This window comes from Stigmatopora nigra, chromosome 1 (genome assembly GCF_051989575.1).
Source record: "Stigmatopora nigra isolate UIUO_SnigA chromosome 1, RoL_Snig_1.1, whole genome shotgun sequence".
Classification (NCBI taxonomy): domain Eukaryota; kingdom Metazoa; phylum Chordata; class Actinopteri; order Syngnathiformes; family Syngnathidae; genus Stigmatopora; species Stigmatopora nigra.
The window spans coordinates 9,519,451-9,537,188 of NC_135508.1; the positions used below are offsets into that span (position 1 = coordinate 9,519,451).

General features: G+C 38.7%; 1 protein-coding gene and 1 long non-coding RNA gene across 5 annotated transcripts in view; one reads left to right on the top strand and one right to left on the bottom strand.

Annotated features, from left to right (window-relative positions):
* Nucleotides 1–425: 425 nt before the first annotated feature.
* LOC144197713 (uncharacterized) lies at nt 426–2,934 on the bottom strand. The gene is made up of 3 exons (XR_013326580.1): nt 2,545–2,934; nt 2,273–2,474; nt 426–1,392 (listed from the first exon to the last, which is right to left on the bottom strand). It is a non-coding gene; the product is annotated as an uncharacterized LOC144197713 (long non-coding RNA).
* Nucleotides 2,368–17,738, top strand: part of LOC144197690 (uncharacterized) — a 31,057-nt gene continuing 15,686 nt past the window's right edge. Inside the window, exon 1 of one of the 4 annotated variants that reach the window (XM_077718249.1) lies at nt 2,368–2,737. The gene's annotated coding sequence lies outside the window, so the exon portion shown is untranslated. The remainder of the gene's footprint in view (nt 2,738–17,738) is intronic. The other 3 variants (XM_077718258.1, XM_077718267.1, XM_077718239.1) reach the window with 3 other exon arrangements.

The window sequence follows — 17,738 nt, forward strand, 5'->3', positions numbered from 1 at the left end:
TGGCACACTAGTGCTTGGTTTCCTACCACGCCAGGCCTTCTCCTCTACTTTACAATCCCTACTTGAACAACTGCATCTTTTTCCAACCGTGAACCAAGCAAACGACTGCATTCGTTACTACTCACTACTTTACTACTGCATATGTTATGAGAGCATATTTTGGGAATGTGTACCGTGTGTGAGAGGATACTGTAGCCAGAAAGGAAGGTTATAGTAAGGTCACTGGTCGAATTGTTTTCAAACATTAATGGAAGCTGTATTTGGGTTCCCATTTTTATGCCAGTTTGGCCACCCCCTCCTCCTGCAATGTGCGTATTAGTATGAAAATGGCTGTTTCTACAGCTCTTCTACCAAGTCTGTCTAAATCCCCTGGGGGGCTGCCGTTCCCAACTAAGACGCTAATGTGAAGCGACAGGAGAGCCAGTGGCGTTCTGCTGTGAGGGGACCCGTATTGTGAAAGAGACCCAGTAGTGTGGCTCTGAGCGGACAACAATAGAAAAAGAGACCTCAAATGGATGAGGATTTTCCTTTCTTCAAGGCATCTAATGCACTCACTTTTATTTGGCATTAGGTCTTAGAACCACTGAAGTGTCTCATCTCTCACTTTGAGGTGTTCACTTATAAATAGGCACATTTTGTCTAAAGAAATAGGGAGATTTTATTTTGCACTTATTAACAAGGTTAGTGTTTGACACAACCAGACCCATAGCAAATTAGGCAATGCACAGAGAAAAAACAAAGTTTACAAATAAAGGCCTTGTTCTATTTGAAATACACTACAATGAAAATGTTACTTTTTTACACAGGCCAATGCTTCTTTCCATCATCCCTCTCATCTCCAAACTGGACAAGCTATATTCAAAACAGAAGTACCAAATTCATTTAGATAAAAAAGGATTATTCTTGTCAAAATCTGCTCCAACATTGCAGATGCGAATATATAAAAGTTAATGCTTGAGTGAATAGAGAAATAGCATATCATCTTGCGAAACCCAGATCAATACTGGTTAAAATCAAGGTTTATTTGCAAATTTGAAATATACAGGCAGCACATTTTTGAAATCCATCTCCATCCTGGTATGTGTGTGTTAAATTTTTGTACAATGCACCATTAGGAATGAACACAAAATCAAAAAATAATTTCAGTTAGGAACATAGCGTCAACTGTTATGTTAAAAGTGCCTAAAAAGTCTTAAACGCCACAATAATCTGTATACAGATAAGTGTGTAAGGCCTGCTCCTCTTCAGTATTTTCAGAGTTGAGAATGACATCATGCTTTTGAGCAGTTCATTCAGCAGGAGTTGTAATGTTCACACTGGCCGCTTGGAGGTTCTCTTGAGAGTGAGCTCGACATTAAGTGAATGGATTCCTCCAGTGCTGTCAAGACAAACCTAAAACGGGACCAATGTAGGTTATGAGTGGAATTCTGTCAAAATAAAAGTTAGGAGTGGAAAACATTTTTACTGTTATCTCAACAAAAGTAGATGTTTTAGGGGTTTGTTCTTTTGTGGAGGACAGACAACAAGTCAGTATGTATATAGAAATAATATTATTTTGTTTTTATTAACACTTTTGGATCAGCTATTGACTAACGTTTTTCAAGCCTCCATGCATAATATTTCCGATCTCATCTCCATTTCAGACTCAATTTGAATTTGCAAACTAACGGTAAACTCATATCTGTCTCATCTCATCTCATTTTCAGAACCACTTTATCCTCATTAAGATCGGGGGTTGCTGGAGCCTATCCCAGCTGATTCCGGGCCAGAGGCCAGCCGCTCGCAGGGCACAAGGAGATATGCACACTCAGATGCATACCCAAATTGGGGCAATTTAGAGTGCCCAATCAGCCTCCCATGCATGTTTTTACAATGTGGGAGGAAACCGGAGTACCCGGAGGAAACCCACGCAGGCCCGGGAGAACATGCAAACTCCACACAGGTTGATTTGGTACATTCTTTCAATGAAGTGTTTTTTGAGAACGTCGTTGAAATTGTAAATGTAAAATATTAACAATCAAATACATAAACTATTGTTCAATTCATTTATGAATACATCTGTCTGTTTTTATATATGTAAAAGATGGACTTGTAGTTTTTCAACAGTGGTAAAAATACATCCATAAAGCAGGTAAGTAAGCTCATGTAGATACTTTCTATTAACTTTAGTAAGTAAAATAAAGTAAATAAAATGCACAATGATCAGTGAAACTAACATCTAAGAGCATTATCACATAAAATGTATGAGTGAGACATTGCACAGTGAACTTACTCCATGTACTATTTGATCCCTCTCTTCCAGCCGTTCCCACACCTTTTATTTTGAAAGATTTGTCCGGAAGCAAAAGCCTACTTTTACTGCTGGTCTTTTCATGGTGCTGCCAGGCTGATTTTATGGAGGCTGAGCAGGGAGGAAGGAGGCGAGCCCCCCATCTTCCGCGTCAGCATCCCTTCAAATAGCTGCTGTCACTTGTCTGCAGCGCGCACAGAATCAGACATTTTTTTGAAGCTCCCATTCAAAAAACCACAAGATTCCCATCAGACCTTTTAATATTAAGGTGGCAGCTCTACAGTTGCGTGGTGACGACACTCACGATGAGAATGGAGAGACAGTAAAGGAGCTTGGAGCCTGGCCAGGAAGGATAGCGATGTTCAAGGCGCCTCGTCCCGGGAGAAGTCATCCCAGAGACACCGAAATGCTCCACTAAAATCACCGGTTGGTGGAGTGAGTGAGTGAGTGAGTACCCTTCACCGTGTTAGCCGCGTGCATTGCTTTTTAAATGTGCCCCCTTGTATCACCCACTCGATCCATTTGGCGTGGTCGATCAATCAATAGCTCGTTGGTTAAAGTGCAGCACGGGCGCTTGGTCAGCCATGTGTGAAAGTTGCCTGACCAATTTTGAAAATGGTGCACCCTCCCCAGGCGCCCTCCACTTTCCGTCTTCACCCCTCCCCTCTTGTGCACACACCCCCGGCGCATTGCACGCATGGCGGCTTTACATCATGCAGAGCCGTGCAGCACTAGATGTGGAGCGAAAACTTTTGATCAAAGTCATCGTTTCGCTGAATATTATACTCAGAGCAAGTGTCAACATGAGCCTAATTAATAAAGCCTTTGTCAGGGGTCTTCCTATCATACATTCTCATCGTTAATCCGCTCATGGCCCACAGGGCGTGGGTTGCCTTACATGGTGAGAAGAGATGAGCACCATCTATACTCATTCTTCACTGCAGTTGCTTATATTGAGGCTAAAGTCAGAAAGCACACATAAATGGTCTTAAAATGAATGACTGTTGTCTTTACAAAAAATAAACTTTTAATGGGTGTGCATGATAAAAAGGATTTCCAGTATATAGATTTTTTTTCGATGAGTTTGGATCAAAATGATTATAATTGAGGGTTGCAAAGGGTTTGGTCTGGCAAATGAGTGGTTAGCGCGTCAGCCTCACACTTCTGGAGTTGTGGGTTCGATCCCAGGTCGTCCCCATTGTGAGAAGTTTTTATGTTCTCCCTGGGTGTGTGTGGGTTTTCTGTAGGTACTCCGATTTCTTCCTGCATCTCAAAAAACATGCTGGGGAGGCTGTGTGAACACTCTAAATTGCCCCTAGGTATGACTATGGGTGTGTATGGTTGTACATCTCTTTGTGTCCTTCGATTGGCCGGCCAGCAAATGAGGGTGTCCCCTGCCTCGTGCCCGTAGTTAACTGGGACACCGTAGAAGCGGTTCAGAAAATGAATGAAGCTCTTCACGATGCCTCATTTACCCACCGCCAACAGTATAGTGCAGGGGCCTGCGCCACAGCCATAAAAAAAGTCTTTTGTTCCCATTTCAGGTCATTACATTCTTTGTGTTGACCGAAGCACAAAGGTTGCCCCGGGGTCCACACCTAGCTCTTTAGCGTTGTCAGGAATGACACTTTCACATTTGCTAGAATATAAAGCTTCTTTCCCTGGATAGAATCCAGTACCTAGCCAATAATGTTCACAGCATGCAGCACATTTTGCACAATTCTGGCTTGTGTTCTTGTATGTTCTACAAAATGTCAACAATTCCTGTCCTCAATATTCTCCCTGCGTGTTAAACATTACTGGGCAAGGGCAGAGTTAACTTTCTGTCCAGGGTTAGGGAACAGTCAGATGCTCCCAACAGGGACGAGTAAAATCCCTGCCACTGTTGCAACAGAAGCGACAAGGACAAGCGTGCCTCTCCTTTCCCTTCCATGTTGCCTTGCTGTCTTCATCTCATACATACAGTATTTCAATGACTGTGAGGTTTTCTTTGTGCATCACATACTGTCATCTTAATATCCCGCCTAAATAAATAAAGTAAATTTAGAAGTGCATATTCGTACGTTTAAATGTACAAGAAATATCTGTCGATTTTTGTGGTCATTCGCAATGTTCCATGTCAATCTATCGATATCTGGGGAATTTGTTTTATGAAGTAATAAAGAAAGTAAATATTAAGAACTGTGTATGATCGTCTGTATACACCTACTTTTGTACATCCCCTGTATATTTTAAAGTCATGTTCATACTCCTTCACCAGCAAAGCATTGCCGTTTTTAATAATCATTAGAAAATGATGCAATTTAAGCACTTCTCAAATACTTATATTTCTAGTTACCATTTATTTTGTCAAGATGTCTGATGATAGGCTGACTTTTCAACACAATTAAAGAACAACTATTTAAAAAAAGTTGGTTTCTCTGCAGGCTACTTTTTTATTTCTGGGTGTGCATTGGTAAAAAAATAAACAGCTGCATGGACATATCAGTATAAATGTGCTGTACATTAGTCAGACAGAGGTATCCGAGCCAGGACTTTTAGTCAGTGCCTAGGCCCGACAGCCAACTTTTAATGCTATAGATGTGAAGACCAACAGAATCACGTTTGCATGAAAAGCACTCAATTATTAATGTTGTGCATATGCCATGGAGGCAATCCAGGGGCCAACTATACCTACTGAATATTCTTTACCGGTTTTATGATCTTAGACAGTCTTGAAAGATCTAATTCTGGTAGCGTTCATTAGCTTTAAACATTGAAAGACTTATTCTGGGAGTTATGCTCTTAACTAACGTCATTGTAATCCTGTTTTCCCAATACTAACATAACTCTAATCCTGTTTCCCCAATAACATGAACAATAATCCCAGGAATTTTGTTTTGGATCATGGTCAGAACTGTAGTGAACGTTGACACATATGTACACTAAATGCTATGAAATGAAAGAAAGTTTTTAAAAATGTTTGGACTTATTTTCAGTAAATATGGGTTGCAACATGTTGCTCAATGTTCAGGCTAACAGAGTAGGCTTGTTGGCCAAACCATGATTAAATTAATCAAAAATACAATACAGTATAAAATCCTTCAATCAATCCAAGACATGCTGATTGAATTGTGTCAATATGTAGAAAAGTAATAATAGTTGAGCAACCCTGCAGTCCTTCATGGCCTGCTGGCAAATGTTTTTGTATCAGCCACCTTTTGAGCCTTGGGAATCGGTCAATTTTTATTAGTTACTATTATTGTAGGCAACTGGGGCTGCTCTTCTCAGAATGATCTTATCATTTGCATCCTGTCTAAACAGTGAACAGCTATGACATCCATTGTCTGTCCACATCAGGCTTTCCTGTTGAAATATGGCCTGCATGCATTTGAGTTGACATGACAACCTCTAATGTTATGCTTAGCTTTCTGTCACCTTGTGAATACCAAATTCTCTATTGATGGCTTATCTGTTACCAGCCCCTGGCTGCCAAAGTGTGACGCCATGCTTCTGCCACATAAAATCCAAACTGTGGAACATCTGGTGGTAAAATGGAAGGGACCATTTCACTGTAAAATAGGGGCTGGCAAGGGGTCTTTGCTGCTTGTATGTCTTTATGTTGCAATTTATATTTCTTGTTGTGTGTGAGGTAGTTCTTTAGACTCATCCTTTTTATTTATTTAATGAGTGATCATGACTTCATGTTTTTCACAGGGGGGAAAACAGAGTCATAATTTGTGAGTTTAAGAACGCAAACATGGATGGGATTTAAATATTTGTTTATATAGGGCAACAATGCCTCCTGGCTTCTGTTCAGGAGAGAAGCTTAAATGCACTGTTGTTGTTTTTTGTTTGTTAGGCTTTTCATAGCTGGTGAGTTTGTGCCAAAAAAACTTCCACACTCACTACATTATCATGTCTAATTTGCCAATGTCTGAGAGAGGGTTGCTATATGTGTCACTTAATTAATATCTTTTCAGACCGCCTGGATGGAAGTCTAGAGTTCTTGCTCAGGTTTTGTTTATGTTCTTTTTCTTCTTTGTGTAAAAGTGCATTAGATTAGATTAGAACATTATTTCATCCCGTATTTGGGAAATTTCTTGATTGCAGTAGCAAGACAGACACAAGACACACAAGACATTGTAGACCTAGGTAAAAAACTGGAGCCACACACTGGAAGACCACAAGGTGGAGTCTTGTGGTCTTTGAAGCATAGATGATTCAATGTTATTTCAAGTGATTGAATGTGAGGACTTAAAAATATAAAGTCTCCTGTTTTATTTGGTCCACGCTGGATGCTTGTGCTAACAACGCTATGATATTCCTCTAGCACAGGTGACACCCCAAATCCAATCATCAACAAGTGGTCTTTTTTTTCAGGTTGCGTAACTCTGAATTTTGTATCAAATAGCCAAATAATTTAATCTGCTGTTTCAGCTGCATTTACTTTTCATACATGCCCCAGCAGTTATTTTTCTGACATTTGTTAGACGCGTGTGAGTCTTCTGGATGCAATATGTTTCAGCAGCAGTTAGGCAAGCCCACCTTTGAGAATAGTGATGCTAATCGATTCTTCTGACGGTAACAGAGGTGTATGGGATGAAGAGGAGGACAGTGGGGTGGTCACACTAACTGCTGTGTTTATTTATTCATTAACTGGCAGTTTTTTCGAGAGGACTGTGCTAACAATCCACTCATGGCGTGATGAAGTGCATTCACTTCCAACAAGACCGTGAGGAAGCAAGAGTACATGGATGCCGGAAGTCGAAGGAAGACCACAGTTAGGTGCAGTCGACGTTTCCCTTCAGAGGGGGAAGTCCGGTATTGATTGGTTTAGTAAGAGAATCTGCTGGCTTTTAGATGGGCTGCTTGATGAGAGTGCCTCACTGAAAGTGGGATCCCATCAAATGAACTCCACCCCAGAGGGTGCCTTGACTTTAAGGACTAATAAGTACACAACGTATCAAAACATCCGCTTGAGGAAAGTTTATACTGTTTCACTTCTACTTCCCATGAGGACTTTCTACACACGCTATTGCTTCTCTGTATGGTATGAATGAATTTTTCAAGCAGCCAGAATTAAGGTTCAAGTTAAATTAAAGATACAATTATGTATCCTGAAAGGTATTTCTAAAAGAGGGTTGAATAGTGGATGATTGGATTGGAGTTAATCGAACAGTGTTCTCTTTTCCAAATACAGAAATAAACAGTCGTTAGAATACGTAATTCTAGAGATTGTCCAAATCCCAGCCATCCAGGTTTTACAATTTTTCTTTCTAGTTCTTTTTTAAACAGTTTCAAGATCTTCCATTAATGGATTAGTGGAACAATTCTTGGATTTGGGAAACAAGCGTCACATGTGATCTGTTAAATTACGTATCTTATGCATCCATCACGTGTGATCTTTGAACCCCCTCAGCCTGATTTGTTTGTTTAGCTTTCAGCACGCAGCACAGCAGCAACGTCAGACAAAATGAAACTCTAGATCCTCTCGCGAGTTTAGACTCTTGACACAGTGTAGATAATGTGGCCCGTTTTTTTCATCCTGCCCGCTACCATAACTGTCAATCACAGTAGTCAGCCAACTGCCTGCTTCTGAACAGCAGTAAGCTATTTTAGGAGGAAGCAGATTGTGTTTTATCAGAAAGTAAAGTGACACAACTGGGTGGAGATTTCTTGGTGCCCGAAAACTTTGAAAAAAAATATCCTGTTCCTCATCCCCATTGCATTCTAACAGATTACACGTCACACGGAAACAAACATCATAAAATCAATCCAAGAATTTATACTTGAAGCATTTTTGCATGGCATAGTCTATTAACTCAAGCATAATTGAATGTTGCAGAAAGAAATGCGCAGTGGTGTCATCAAAAAATATCTTAGGCTATTTTTATCTGGTTTTGATATTATTTTCTTTTGTATTTTGCAATTCACAAAATACTTAGATCCCAGGTTGCCTTGTTTTTTTTTACACACACTTGTTCAGAGGAGCACCTCCTGTATTTGTCACTGCATTAAGTCATTTGATCAATAGCAAGTGGGGCTCTGTCAGCATGGTAGCTGTCACCAAATCTTTGCTAATATAATTGCACAATTCTGTGCTAAACTAAATAGCAGGCTCCTGCACTGTAAAGTAATAACACCCTTAAACAAACTTAAATGTAATTTCGGATGATGATAGTCAGCAAGTCTACCCATAAAATATTGTTCAACTGCAAAATTTTATTCTGCCTCTTGTCTGCTGTTTCACATCAAATATTTTTAACAAATTAGTATGTTGAATATTTAAAAGAGAATTAGTTTTTTAATTAATAATCCAGTTCATAGTCCATATATATATATATATATATATATATATATATATATATATATATATATATATATATATATATATATATATATATATATATATATATATATATATATATATATATATATATATATATATATATATATATATATATATATATATATATATATATATATATATATATATATATATATATATATATATATATATATATATATATATATATATATATATATATATATATAAATTACATTGGACTATGTAGATATATATAGATTCTAAATTGTGAATGTATTTCATATATCACACACGTACCTTTTTGTTAGTTGACTACCATACAAAATGTGCTATGTACCTGACTGAGGTTATACTCTTTTCCCCGGCAGTTTGTTTAAAGGCATCAGTTGAAGTAGAGGCATGTACCTGATTTAACAAGTCCTGTTACCTGGATAGCGACTCTCAGTAGTTATCATTTGTAATCTGGTGATGGCCTGACAACGTAAATAAATCATTGCACATTTTTCTAAAATATATGGCTTTGAGTTTGACTGCAACATTTATTATTGTGACTGCCAATTTCTTAACTGTGACAGAGTTGTGTGCTATGAGTGGTATAATGTATGAGGAACTGCAGCTCTGTTCAAACTTTGCCTGAGTTGAATTGTAAGTACAGACACACACACATACCTGTTTAAATGTAAGGTTTTTTTAATAGTTAAAAAAGTGACTAACAACTCATTTTAAAGCATAGTCTTAATTCCAACATGAATATGACTTATTCATCATTCTTTACAAATCTATTTTTAAAAAAGATCTATTTTAGGGGCAAAGTGGATTATTCTTTTTAATTCCCCTCTCATGGAAATATATTTTTGTAATTTTTGTCACATAGCCTGGCATAAGAACAGAGCGGTGTAGACTTTTCAAAAACTGTAGGTGGCCTTGGTCACGACACGCAAAAAATAAAGACGGTATGACTCACCCGACAAGGAACGCATATAGTGTTTTGAAGTGAAACCTGCAGATGCAGTGCTCATTCTTCTGTGTCTATGTATCTGCATGTGTATTGCAGTCGGAGAGAATCTGAGCTTCAGCTTAAACCTGCATGCAAGTTAACATTTGAGAATTCAGCCGAGGTAATTCTTTTTTTGTAAGCTGCCATTGTTGAGCCTGTCCGGCCTTTTAAGGCTGTATCAAATCGATGGTGTCCCCCACCGGGACTAGGCGGAACAGGTGAGCGTCATAGTGTCTGCTTAGCTATGATAAGGATCCCCCTTTCACACGAAATAGTACATTTTAGACCACTGTGAAAATGGTAGCCTGGCAGTATACTACAGTATTTCCCAATTTTCGTGGTGTACCAGAGAAACCACCAAACGCAAAAACCGCAAACCGCGAAAAAACAAGTTTAATACTGTTGGCTGTGTCCCACTTATGCTTTGTTGAGGTTCGTGCCATCCAGAGATGTACAGACCTACACATGGATTTGTTTTACAGTGAATCCCGGACCCGAAAGCAAGCTTCCAAGTAAATGGAGGGACCATCCAAAACCATAAGATTTGTGTTGTACGAGTATGACAACCTACAGTACCTCTGTTCAGTATTCAGACATAGGCTTTATCATCATCATTGAATCATCAAAAGCCTATTGTCATCATACACAGAAACTGCATATGACGAAATTGGTGATTATTAATATTGATTTCATTTCTCAAAGTCCACGTTCCCAAAAAAATGAATTTGGAGAATACCTCTGTGTGCCACTTTGTTTGCTAATGAATGTATGAATAGATTGGAATACTACGTATGTTTTGATGAGCGAGAGAGACTGAGAGCAAGAGTCACAAACCCTATGGGTGATGGAAAAGAGCGTTCTGGAAAAAATGGTTGCACTATAGTGTCGACATATGTAACTGCGACAATTGGCTCACTGCAATTTTCCTTGGGGAAATATGGCCAGCAGCACACACTGATAGAAGCATCAGTGTGTTAGTCATGGATATGTAGATTTTGGCTCGTTTTGAGATCTGTAGAAAGAGTTCTAAAAAGTGTAAAATAGGCACAAATCAAAACAATCCCCAGGAAGTGTGAACAAGATAAATTATATGATTAAGGCAGTTGTCATATAAAGCGGAATAAGGACCTTGAAGTAAATCCATTCCACCACATGCTTCCTATAATTTGACTTTTTTTTTGTGATGTCATCAGATTGATGTTAATGTAGAAATGCTCCTACTAGTTTTGGAGAAAGACAGATGTGGAATTAGAATTAGTCTTGGGAGCTTCATCTGCAAATGTCAAATGAACAGTTAGAAGCAAATTGATTGGGAATTGTACCCGTTGTTTGCTGTGCAGCGCAAAATCCGCGAAAACCCAAAAAGATTTTAAAAATTACCATTCTGGGTTAATTTATCAACCCATCCATCAGTATCCTAATATGAATAATTTTTTGAGTTAGTCTTTTCTTTTCCATCACAGTGGACTGAGCAGTAGAGAATGCACAGCTGGCTCAGAGAGACGATAAGGGAGACAGATTCTTCCTATTTCCCCCTCTACTGTTTGATCCTCACCTCCCACTTGATATCACTTTGACTGCATGTTTATGACAGCTCCATGTCTCCCCTTGCCTGCCTCCTTTTCTACTGCACACTGTGGAATTACACCGCTTCTTCTTCTGTGATGTTCTGTTGCATTGGAAAAACATGGAAGACATGCAGGACACACCCTGCTCTCTCTTAAAGAGGTAAAGTGAGTGTGCCAGCATTCACAATGAATAATTGAGTCATATGGCTGTGTGCAGAAATAGCAATCTTCCACACAAGTGTGAAAACATAACTTGTCAACCGAGACCTGGAACGGCGCAACCACAACGGCCTTCGTGTCTGCCTCGTTTTACATTTTGGTATATTTGAAACACAATCTGTTTGTCATGATTTCATCTATGAGTTTTGAGGATTGTTCAATTGCTTTACAAATTTAAGTTTCTAGTGTATTACATGGGTGGTATCTGCAAAATTGGCCAGGCATTTCGTTTTCTGATTGATTAGAAAAAAGATGGTGCTCTGGCTGCAATTGGACTGAGGTCTACTTTATAACTGCAATGACCCTACTTTAAAGTTAAATTACTGCACTGTGCCACAACCCATAGTCCAGCACAGTTTTACACCATTTTGCTGTTGCCCAGAAACTAAAGTATACTTATGTTAGATGCTTGTAGACTAGCTGCTGCAGTTAACAATGATGTTATGGATCTGTGTGAGTCTTGATAATTCCTTTCTGAATACTATTCCATCATTTAATTAGTGTGTAAAATCCATAATAGCTGGCTTTAATATCCATACTTTTGTTGTTGTTGTTGTAATTATTCGTTATTGGAGAAAATTTGAGACTTTAGATAGCGTTTTATAGTGCAGAAAATACGGTAATCATTGTTGTTGGACTGCCTAATATTTACTCCTTTTGAATCAATCATTTAAAGTTCCATCACTACAACGCCATGGAGCCCCTGGATGTAAAGTCTAAAAACCTATTTTTCTGCAAAGTGATAAGTTCCATATTTTCCACAAGGGTTCCACCATTTTTTAAGTATACTTAGACACCTACAATGAGGAATGGCAGCTATTCTGATTTTGTCAATGGCTGCTGACAACCAACCCGTGAAACTAAAATTATTAGTAGCACTGAAACAATCTGTCTGTTTCAGTCGTGTCATCTCCTGACGTGTGTGAACATCTCTTGCATCTGAGTGTCTCTCTGAAGATGAATTCGTATTTGTGACACAACCAAGCTGCCTGAGCGAAAGATCACAGAAAACTGACACGTACAGTCAAATTCCCCGAGCTGCTCCACGTTAACAGATCAGCAGAATGCCTGAGAGCCACCACCCTTGCTGACATTGACATTCAATGCATCCCTTTACTGAAGCTAAACTCTTCTTGAAACAAAAGAACTTGCAGTCCTTTCTAGTTAGCAAACTACTTTCTGATTAGTAGAGGATGAAATTATTGGCCCCAACTAGATGGATTGGGACATTTGATCACGTTTTATCCATAGTTGTAAACAAATACAGAAGTACTTACCACTTGTGTAAATTTCATAACATTTCTTAGTATTTTGAACTTCCGTATATGATAATATCATGCGTAAAAGATGCATTTCGAGCACTCATTTTTGTTCATGGGCCACACCTAATGCAGTATGATCTCAGCTTGGACAGACCAGTATAATTTTGCCTAATAAGTTATGAATAACAATTCCCTTTTCCCACCATTTTCTGTATAAATGAATACACATACTGCAATTCAGGCGATATTTACTTCAATAAATATTCACGTTTACTGAGGACTTTCTTGTTGCAGATTTTTTTTAAAGCCCTAACAAAACAAACCTGAAACAAATGAATGCTTTCATGCTGTGAAATTTAGCGTCTGTTTTGTGTGCATTTGGGTTCGTGTGATGGCTATTTGCATTCACATCGTAGCTATTTGCATTTGTGCTGTGGATAAATTTCACTGTTTTTTTGTTTCTCTTGTAAAGCATTGATTGTGCAGTTTGCCTGAGACTCCTCAGATCACTGCAACATAGACAAAGGTAGGGCGTTATTAAAGTGACATGTAGCTCAACATTCCCTTTTGCAGAAACATTTCATAAAGCACATATTGGTTTGTAATTACTCCTGAAATTGCTTTGCAGACAGTATTATGTGTTGTTTACAAGTGTTGCTTCTGCAGGAACACACTCACTTTATGTCCGACGCATACGTGAGGTAATCAACCCTACGGTGCTAGATTTATGCAACAATTCTATGTGCATAATTCGAGATACAGCATCCCTAAAACGTTGAAGCACACAAGGATGTGATTCAAAACATGTTTTGTTTTGAATCCATCATTATATTCTATGTATGCTTTTATGTTCTGTGCTTGCGTCTCTCTTCTCGCTCGAGTCTAACCAAGTTTTTCCCCTTTGTGTAATATGCCGTTCTCTCGCACTTGTGATCCTTTTCTTATTACAAATCTACTGTTATTCTCAACTAATAATCAATATGGATGCAGTTTGTGCCAGGCTTTAAACGGGCTCAAACTGGGTGTTTTCTATTGGGAGGTTTTGGAAGCTCTATTCTCGCTTGCAGTTTCAGATGTATTGTGAATTCTGTGAATGAATTGTTGCAGTGTATGCAGAAAGCAGATTTAACTGTGATGTTTGCGGCAAAAGTGGCTAAATAGCGCGTGACCTGTTACTATGTGGCAGCAGCAGCAGCAGTAGTCGGGGACACTGGGTGGGAGGAGTTGGATTGGATGTGATGCAGTCACATCCAGCTGTTGGGTCGAAATTATGAGAACTATGCTACGGGAGGGAAACAGTGGCAGATTAATCGGCAATCCTACTCATTCAGCCCACACACCGTAACCGTCCCCTCTCCCCTCACACCAAGCACTCTGTGTACTCCAGCCTGGGATGTTGAAGGTTGCTGCCATAATAGGTAACAAACCTGGCTTTAGATTCCAATATGGGCAGTGTCGAGGCTGACAGTAAGGGGGTGGAGGTTTGGAAACCATTTGATGGCTAAATTGTCCTGACAATGTGAAAACAAATCTATGGTAAAAGATTGTGGCAGAGCATGAAACTGAGCAGAAATTGTCTTTGCAAGAATTCAAAGTGTGTTTGTTAGTGTGTGTGTGTGTGTGTGTGTGTGTGTGTTTGAGTTCCTTTTGGACCATTTGCATGCAGCAGCCCATGTGACTTGGATTTAGCAATAGTTCAGGATAAACGAAGTGATTCCAACCTTTTGGCGTGCGTGCACTGTTTTTAGCTCCGTTTTAAGAGGTTTCCTAGGAAATGAACATTAATCTGCAAGTCAGGCTGCAGTGGGTGGGTTTTTAAAACACGTAACAGAGAGAGGTTTCTGTGGTTCATTTCAAATCCTGTTTTAATGTTTTACTAATTTGTTGCTAGCAGATTGGGTTGTTGCCTCTTCCCTGTGTCTGGCTTCCTTTTTCTTTTGTGTCACTGCTTTTCTCTCCCCCTTTTTTTCTCATGTCTTCTGTTATCGCAGTGTGACTTTTTCTCTCCCCCTCGTTTCTCTTCTTTTTGGAGCTACTTGAGGGATAGCGAGGGTTTCTCCAAATTGGCACACAGATGAATAATGCATCTAAAGCAAAGGCGGAGGGCCGGGGTTTGATGTATCTGTCAGATTTTCCCTCTGTATTACAGTTAATGGTAGGAGTTTGCCTGACATTTGAGATGCCAAAACAGATGTTTGTTGCTTTTTAATCTTCATGTTGTTGTTGTTGCTTTAGTCCAGGGGTGGGCAAACTATTCCAACCCATAAAGAGGACACCTTTTCACCAATTTGTTGTCCCACAAGTGCAATCAGAGGATTGCAGTCGGGTCCTTCTTGTTTCCTGCAAAAATCTCATTGGTTAAAGTGCATTTGCTGGATCAGTTGCAACAAAAACCTGCACCCATAGCGGCCCCCGAGGACCGGTTTGCCGCCCTTGCTTTAGTCTGAAACATTTTTGATACTATGACCAATTCTGCAAGGCAACAATGTTTAAAAAATTGATCGGCAACTATTTTTACAATTAATGAAACCATTGTTTAACTTGAAATTGACCAAATCGTCTGATTTCAGCTTGGATCGATTTTTCTTTTTTTTTTAATTCACCCAAAAATGTATTTACTGAAAAATACATGTTTATCCCTTCATACAATAAAATGATAGAATAATTGATTCTAGACACATTCGATAGCTCTTCTGCAACCTTTACATCCCCACGCTGTTATGAATGCACACAGATACACATGCCCTTTTGTATTCTTCACTATACACCCAAACACTGGTGTGAAAAAATAAACTGCATTCGTGAGCATAAGCTCGCAGTTGCACCATCATTAGAGTAATGAGAAGAAAGTTAATGTTAAAAAAGTAGCATAAACAGCGCGGGAAGGAGAGAAAGAGAGCTCCCCATTCCCATAAGAATAAATCTTAAATCCTCAGAGTTGCCACTGACTCATTCTGCTTAATTAAGCCGAGTTAAGTGAGAGGAAAATGGGGTCTTGGCTCATCTAAATCGCTAAGAGCTGTACTATACTGTATCTGTAGATCAGAAAATTCCTCAACGGAGCTGTCCCCTTTGCAATCAAAGAAAGAAAGCAAGAACAAATTGTATCCAGTCCCTTTCTTCTATTTGTTCAAGCATGGGCAATACTTCCTTTTGATCCCCAAATTTACGGTACACATACTACTCCTCCCTTTCGGTAGCAAATTGACACCAAAACCAGTGTACATCCCCCCACACTTCTCCTCATAAGGGTAGGTTTCCTCATCATTATCATGCAGCTTCATTTGTAATTGATGTTATTAGTCTACTCCACATTTTCCTCTAGTGAAATTATGCGTGCAGACACACCAAAATCTAAAAGAAATCTGTCAGGCAACCTTTTGGGATTTTCTTTGCGGTTTGCAATGTAGGATGAGGCAAACGAGCGAAATGTCAAAATTCAGTGTGGCTCTAAAAATAGAACAACACAAGAGGCTGCCTTTGGAGGATGTTGCTGGCACATGATTGGGTTTTGAGACAGATAAGACAAACAATTGTTTATACCCAACAGCAACCAGTGGAATTGCCATATGTCCTCTTCTGAGATTTGCAATCTGTGGATTTTACTAATGTTCATGTCAAATTTATTACCAAGCCCCTTGTGCTTGGATTTGATTTTTTTTTTTAACTTTTAATTCTTCCTATATGTGCCAGAGGGAAAAAAGCTCTTTAAATGAGCAGGAATCGAATCTGGATTGCTTAATGCAGTCTTATGTAACATACAGTATAGCCTAATAATTTATTCATATACACACTCATGGCATAAGAGTTGCAAGTTAGCATAATTTATATTCGAATACGGTCATATGACAATATACTGTATACATATTGTATGTGTGTGTATATATAAATGTGTACATAGATGTGTGTGTGTGTGTATACCATATCAAACTGTATCAAAATACATCTGTCAGTCAGTAGGACCATTTAACAAATGTGGTTCTTTTCCCAGTGAAAGACTATGTTTTTAATAATATTACCACTTGTGATCCTGTAAAACAGCATTTGTTTGCTTCTATTTTCAGCATGTGACAAAAAAACGCATTCATTTGCATTTGCTGTTCAAGAGAGTGTTTACAGCAGCAAGCCAGTGAAAATGGGATTGTAATAAAATATTGAAACCTCAGTATCCACTACAATGAAGGATATGCCATTCACATAGGGATGCATTTGTGAAATGTTTTGTTGTGGGGTTTTGTGTGAAAGTGTGAAAATCAGCTATGAATATTGAAGCCATACATCTTTTAGTAGTTCCTCTTGGATTTGGTGAAAAGAAACTTAATTGGATTGTGCAACGTTATGTGCTAAATGAAACCATGAGTTGTCCATAAAGATAGGCATTGCTAATTCCTAAAGAAAATGCCACAGGGTTGAGTTGCAGAGCACTTCTTCTCTCTTTGTTTGCTTACTAGATGCAAAAATGAGCAGCCTCCAAACCTTGAACGAGAATTCCAATAACTCCATTCTTTGTGATTTGTGTTACTATAGAATTGTCACTTTCTGAGTGAAAACCAATTATTTCTTGAAATTGTCAATTTCATATATTTCACCCAAAAAATCATTTAAAAAATAAGGGTCTTTCATAATATAATTTGTTAATTTACGCATATATTATTAATCCGTGACCGTCTAAGACCAAATCAAATTTAATCAAGTAACAATAAGAAGTCAAAATAGTCTCATGTTTAAGTCAGCTTCTTTTTTATATATAAATGGATGGGCCACTTTTGAGAAAACCCTGAATTAACCACCACATGTTTTGTGAATGTGAGAGGAAATTATAGTTAGTGGAGAAAATCCACACAGGCATAAAGAGAACTTAAAAAAATCCTCACGGCAGTACCTCTGGACTGTCAGGTAGATTTTAAAACCAATCATCCATGGAACATTTCTCTGGGTCCGCGCAATTAGGAAAATTGCATGGACATTTGCTTTAGTAATCCCGGGGTGGAAAGAGGCTTTGTTTGGGAGCAGTCTTTATGTCATCGTTTAAAGCATCCAAGTTTGCTTAGCGCTTGATTATTTCTGTAAAGTCTGTGGTATTGCATTTTTT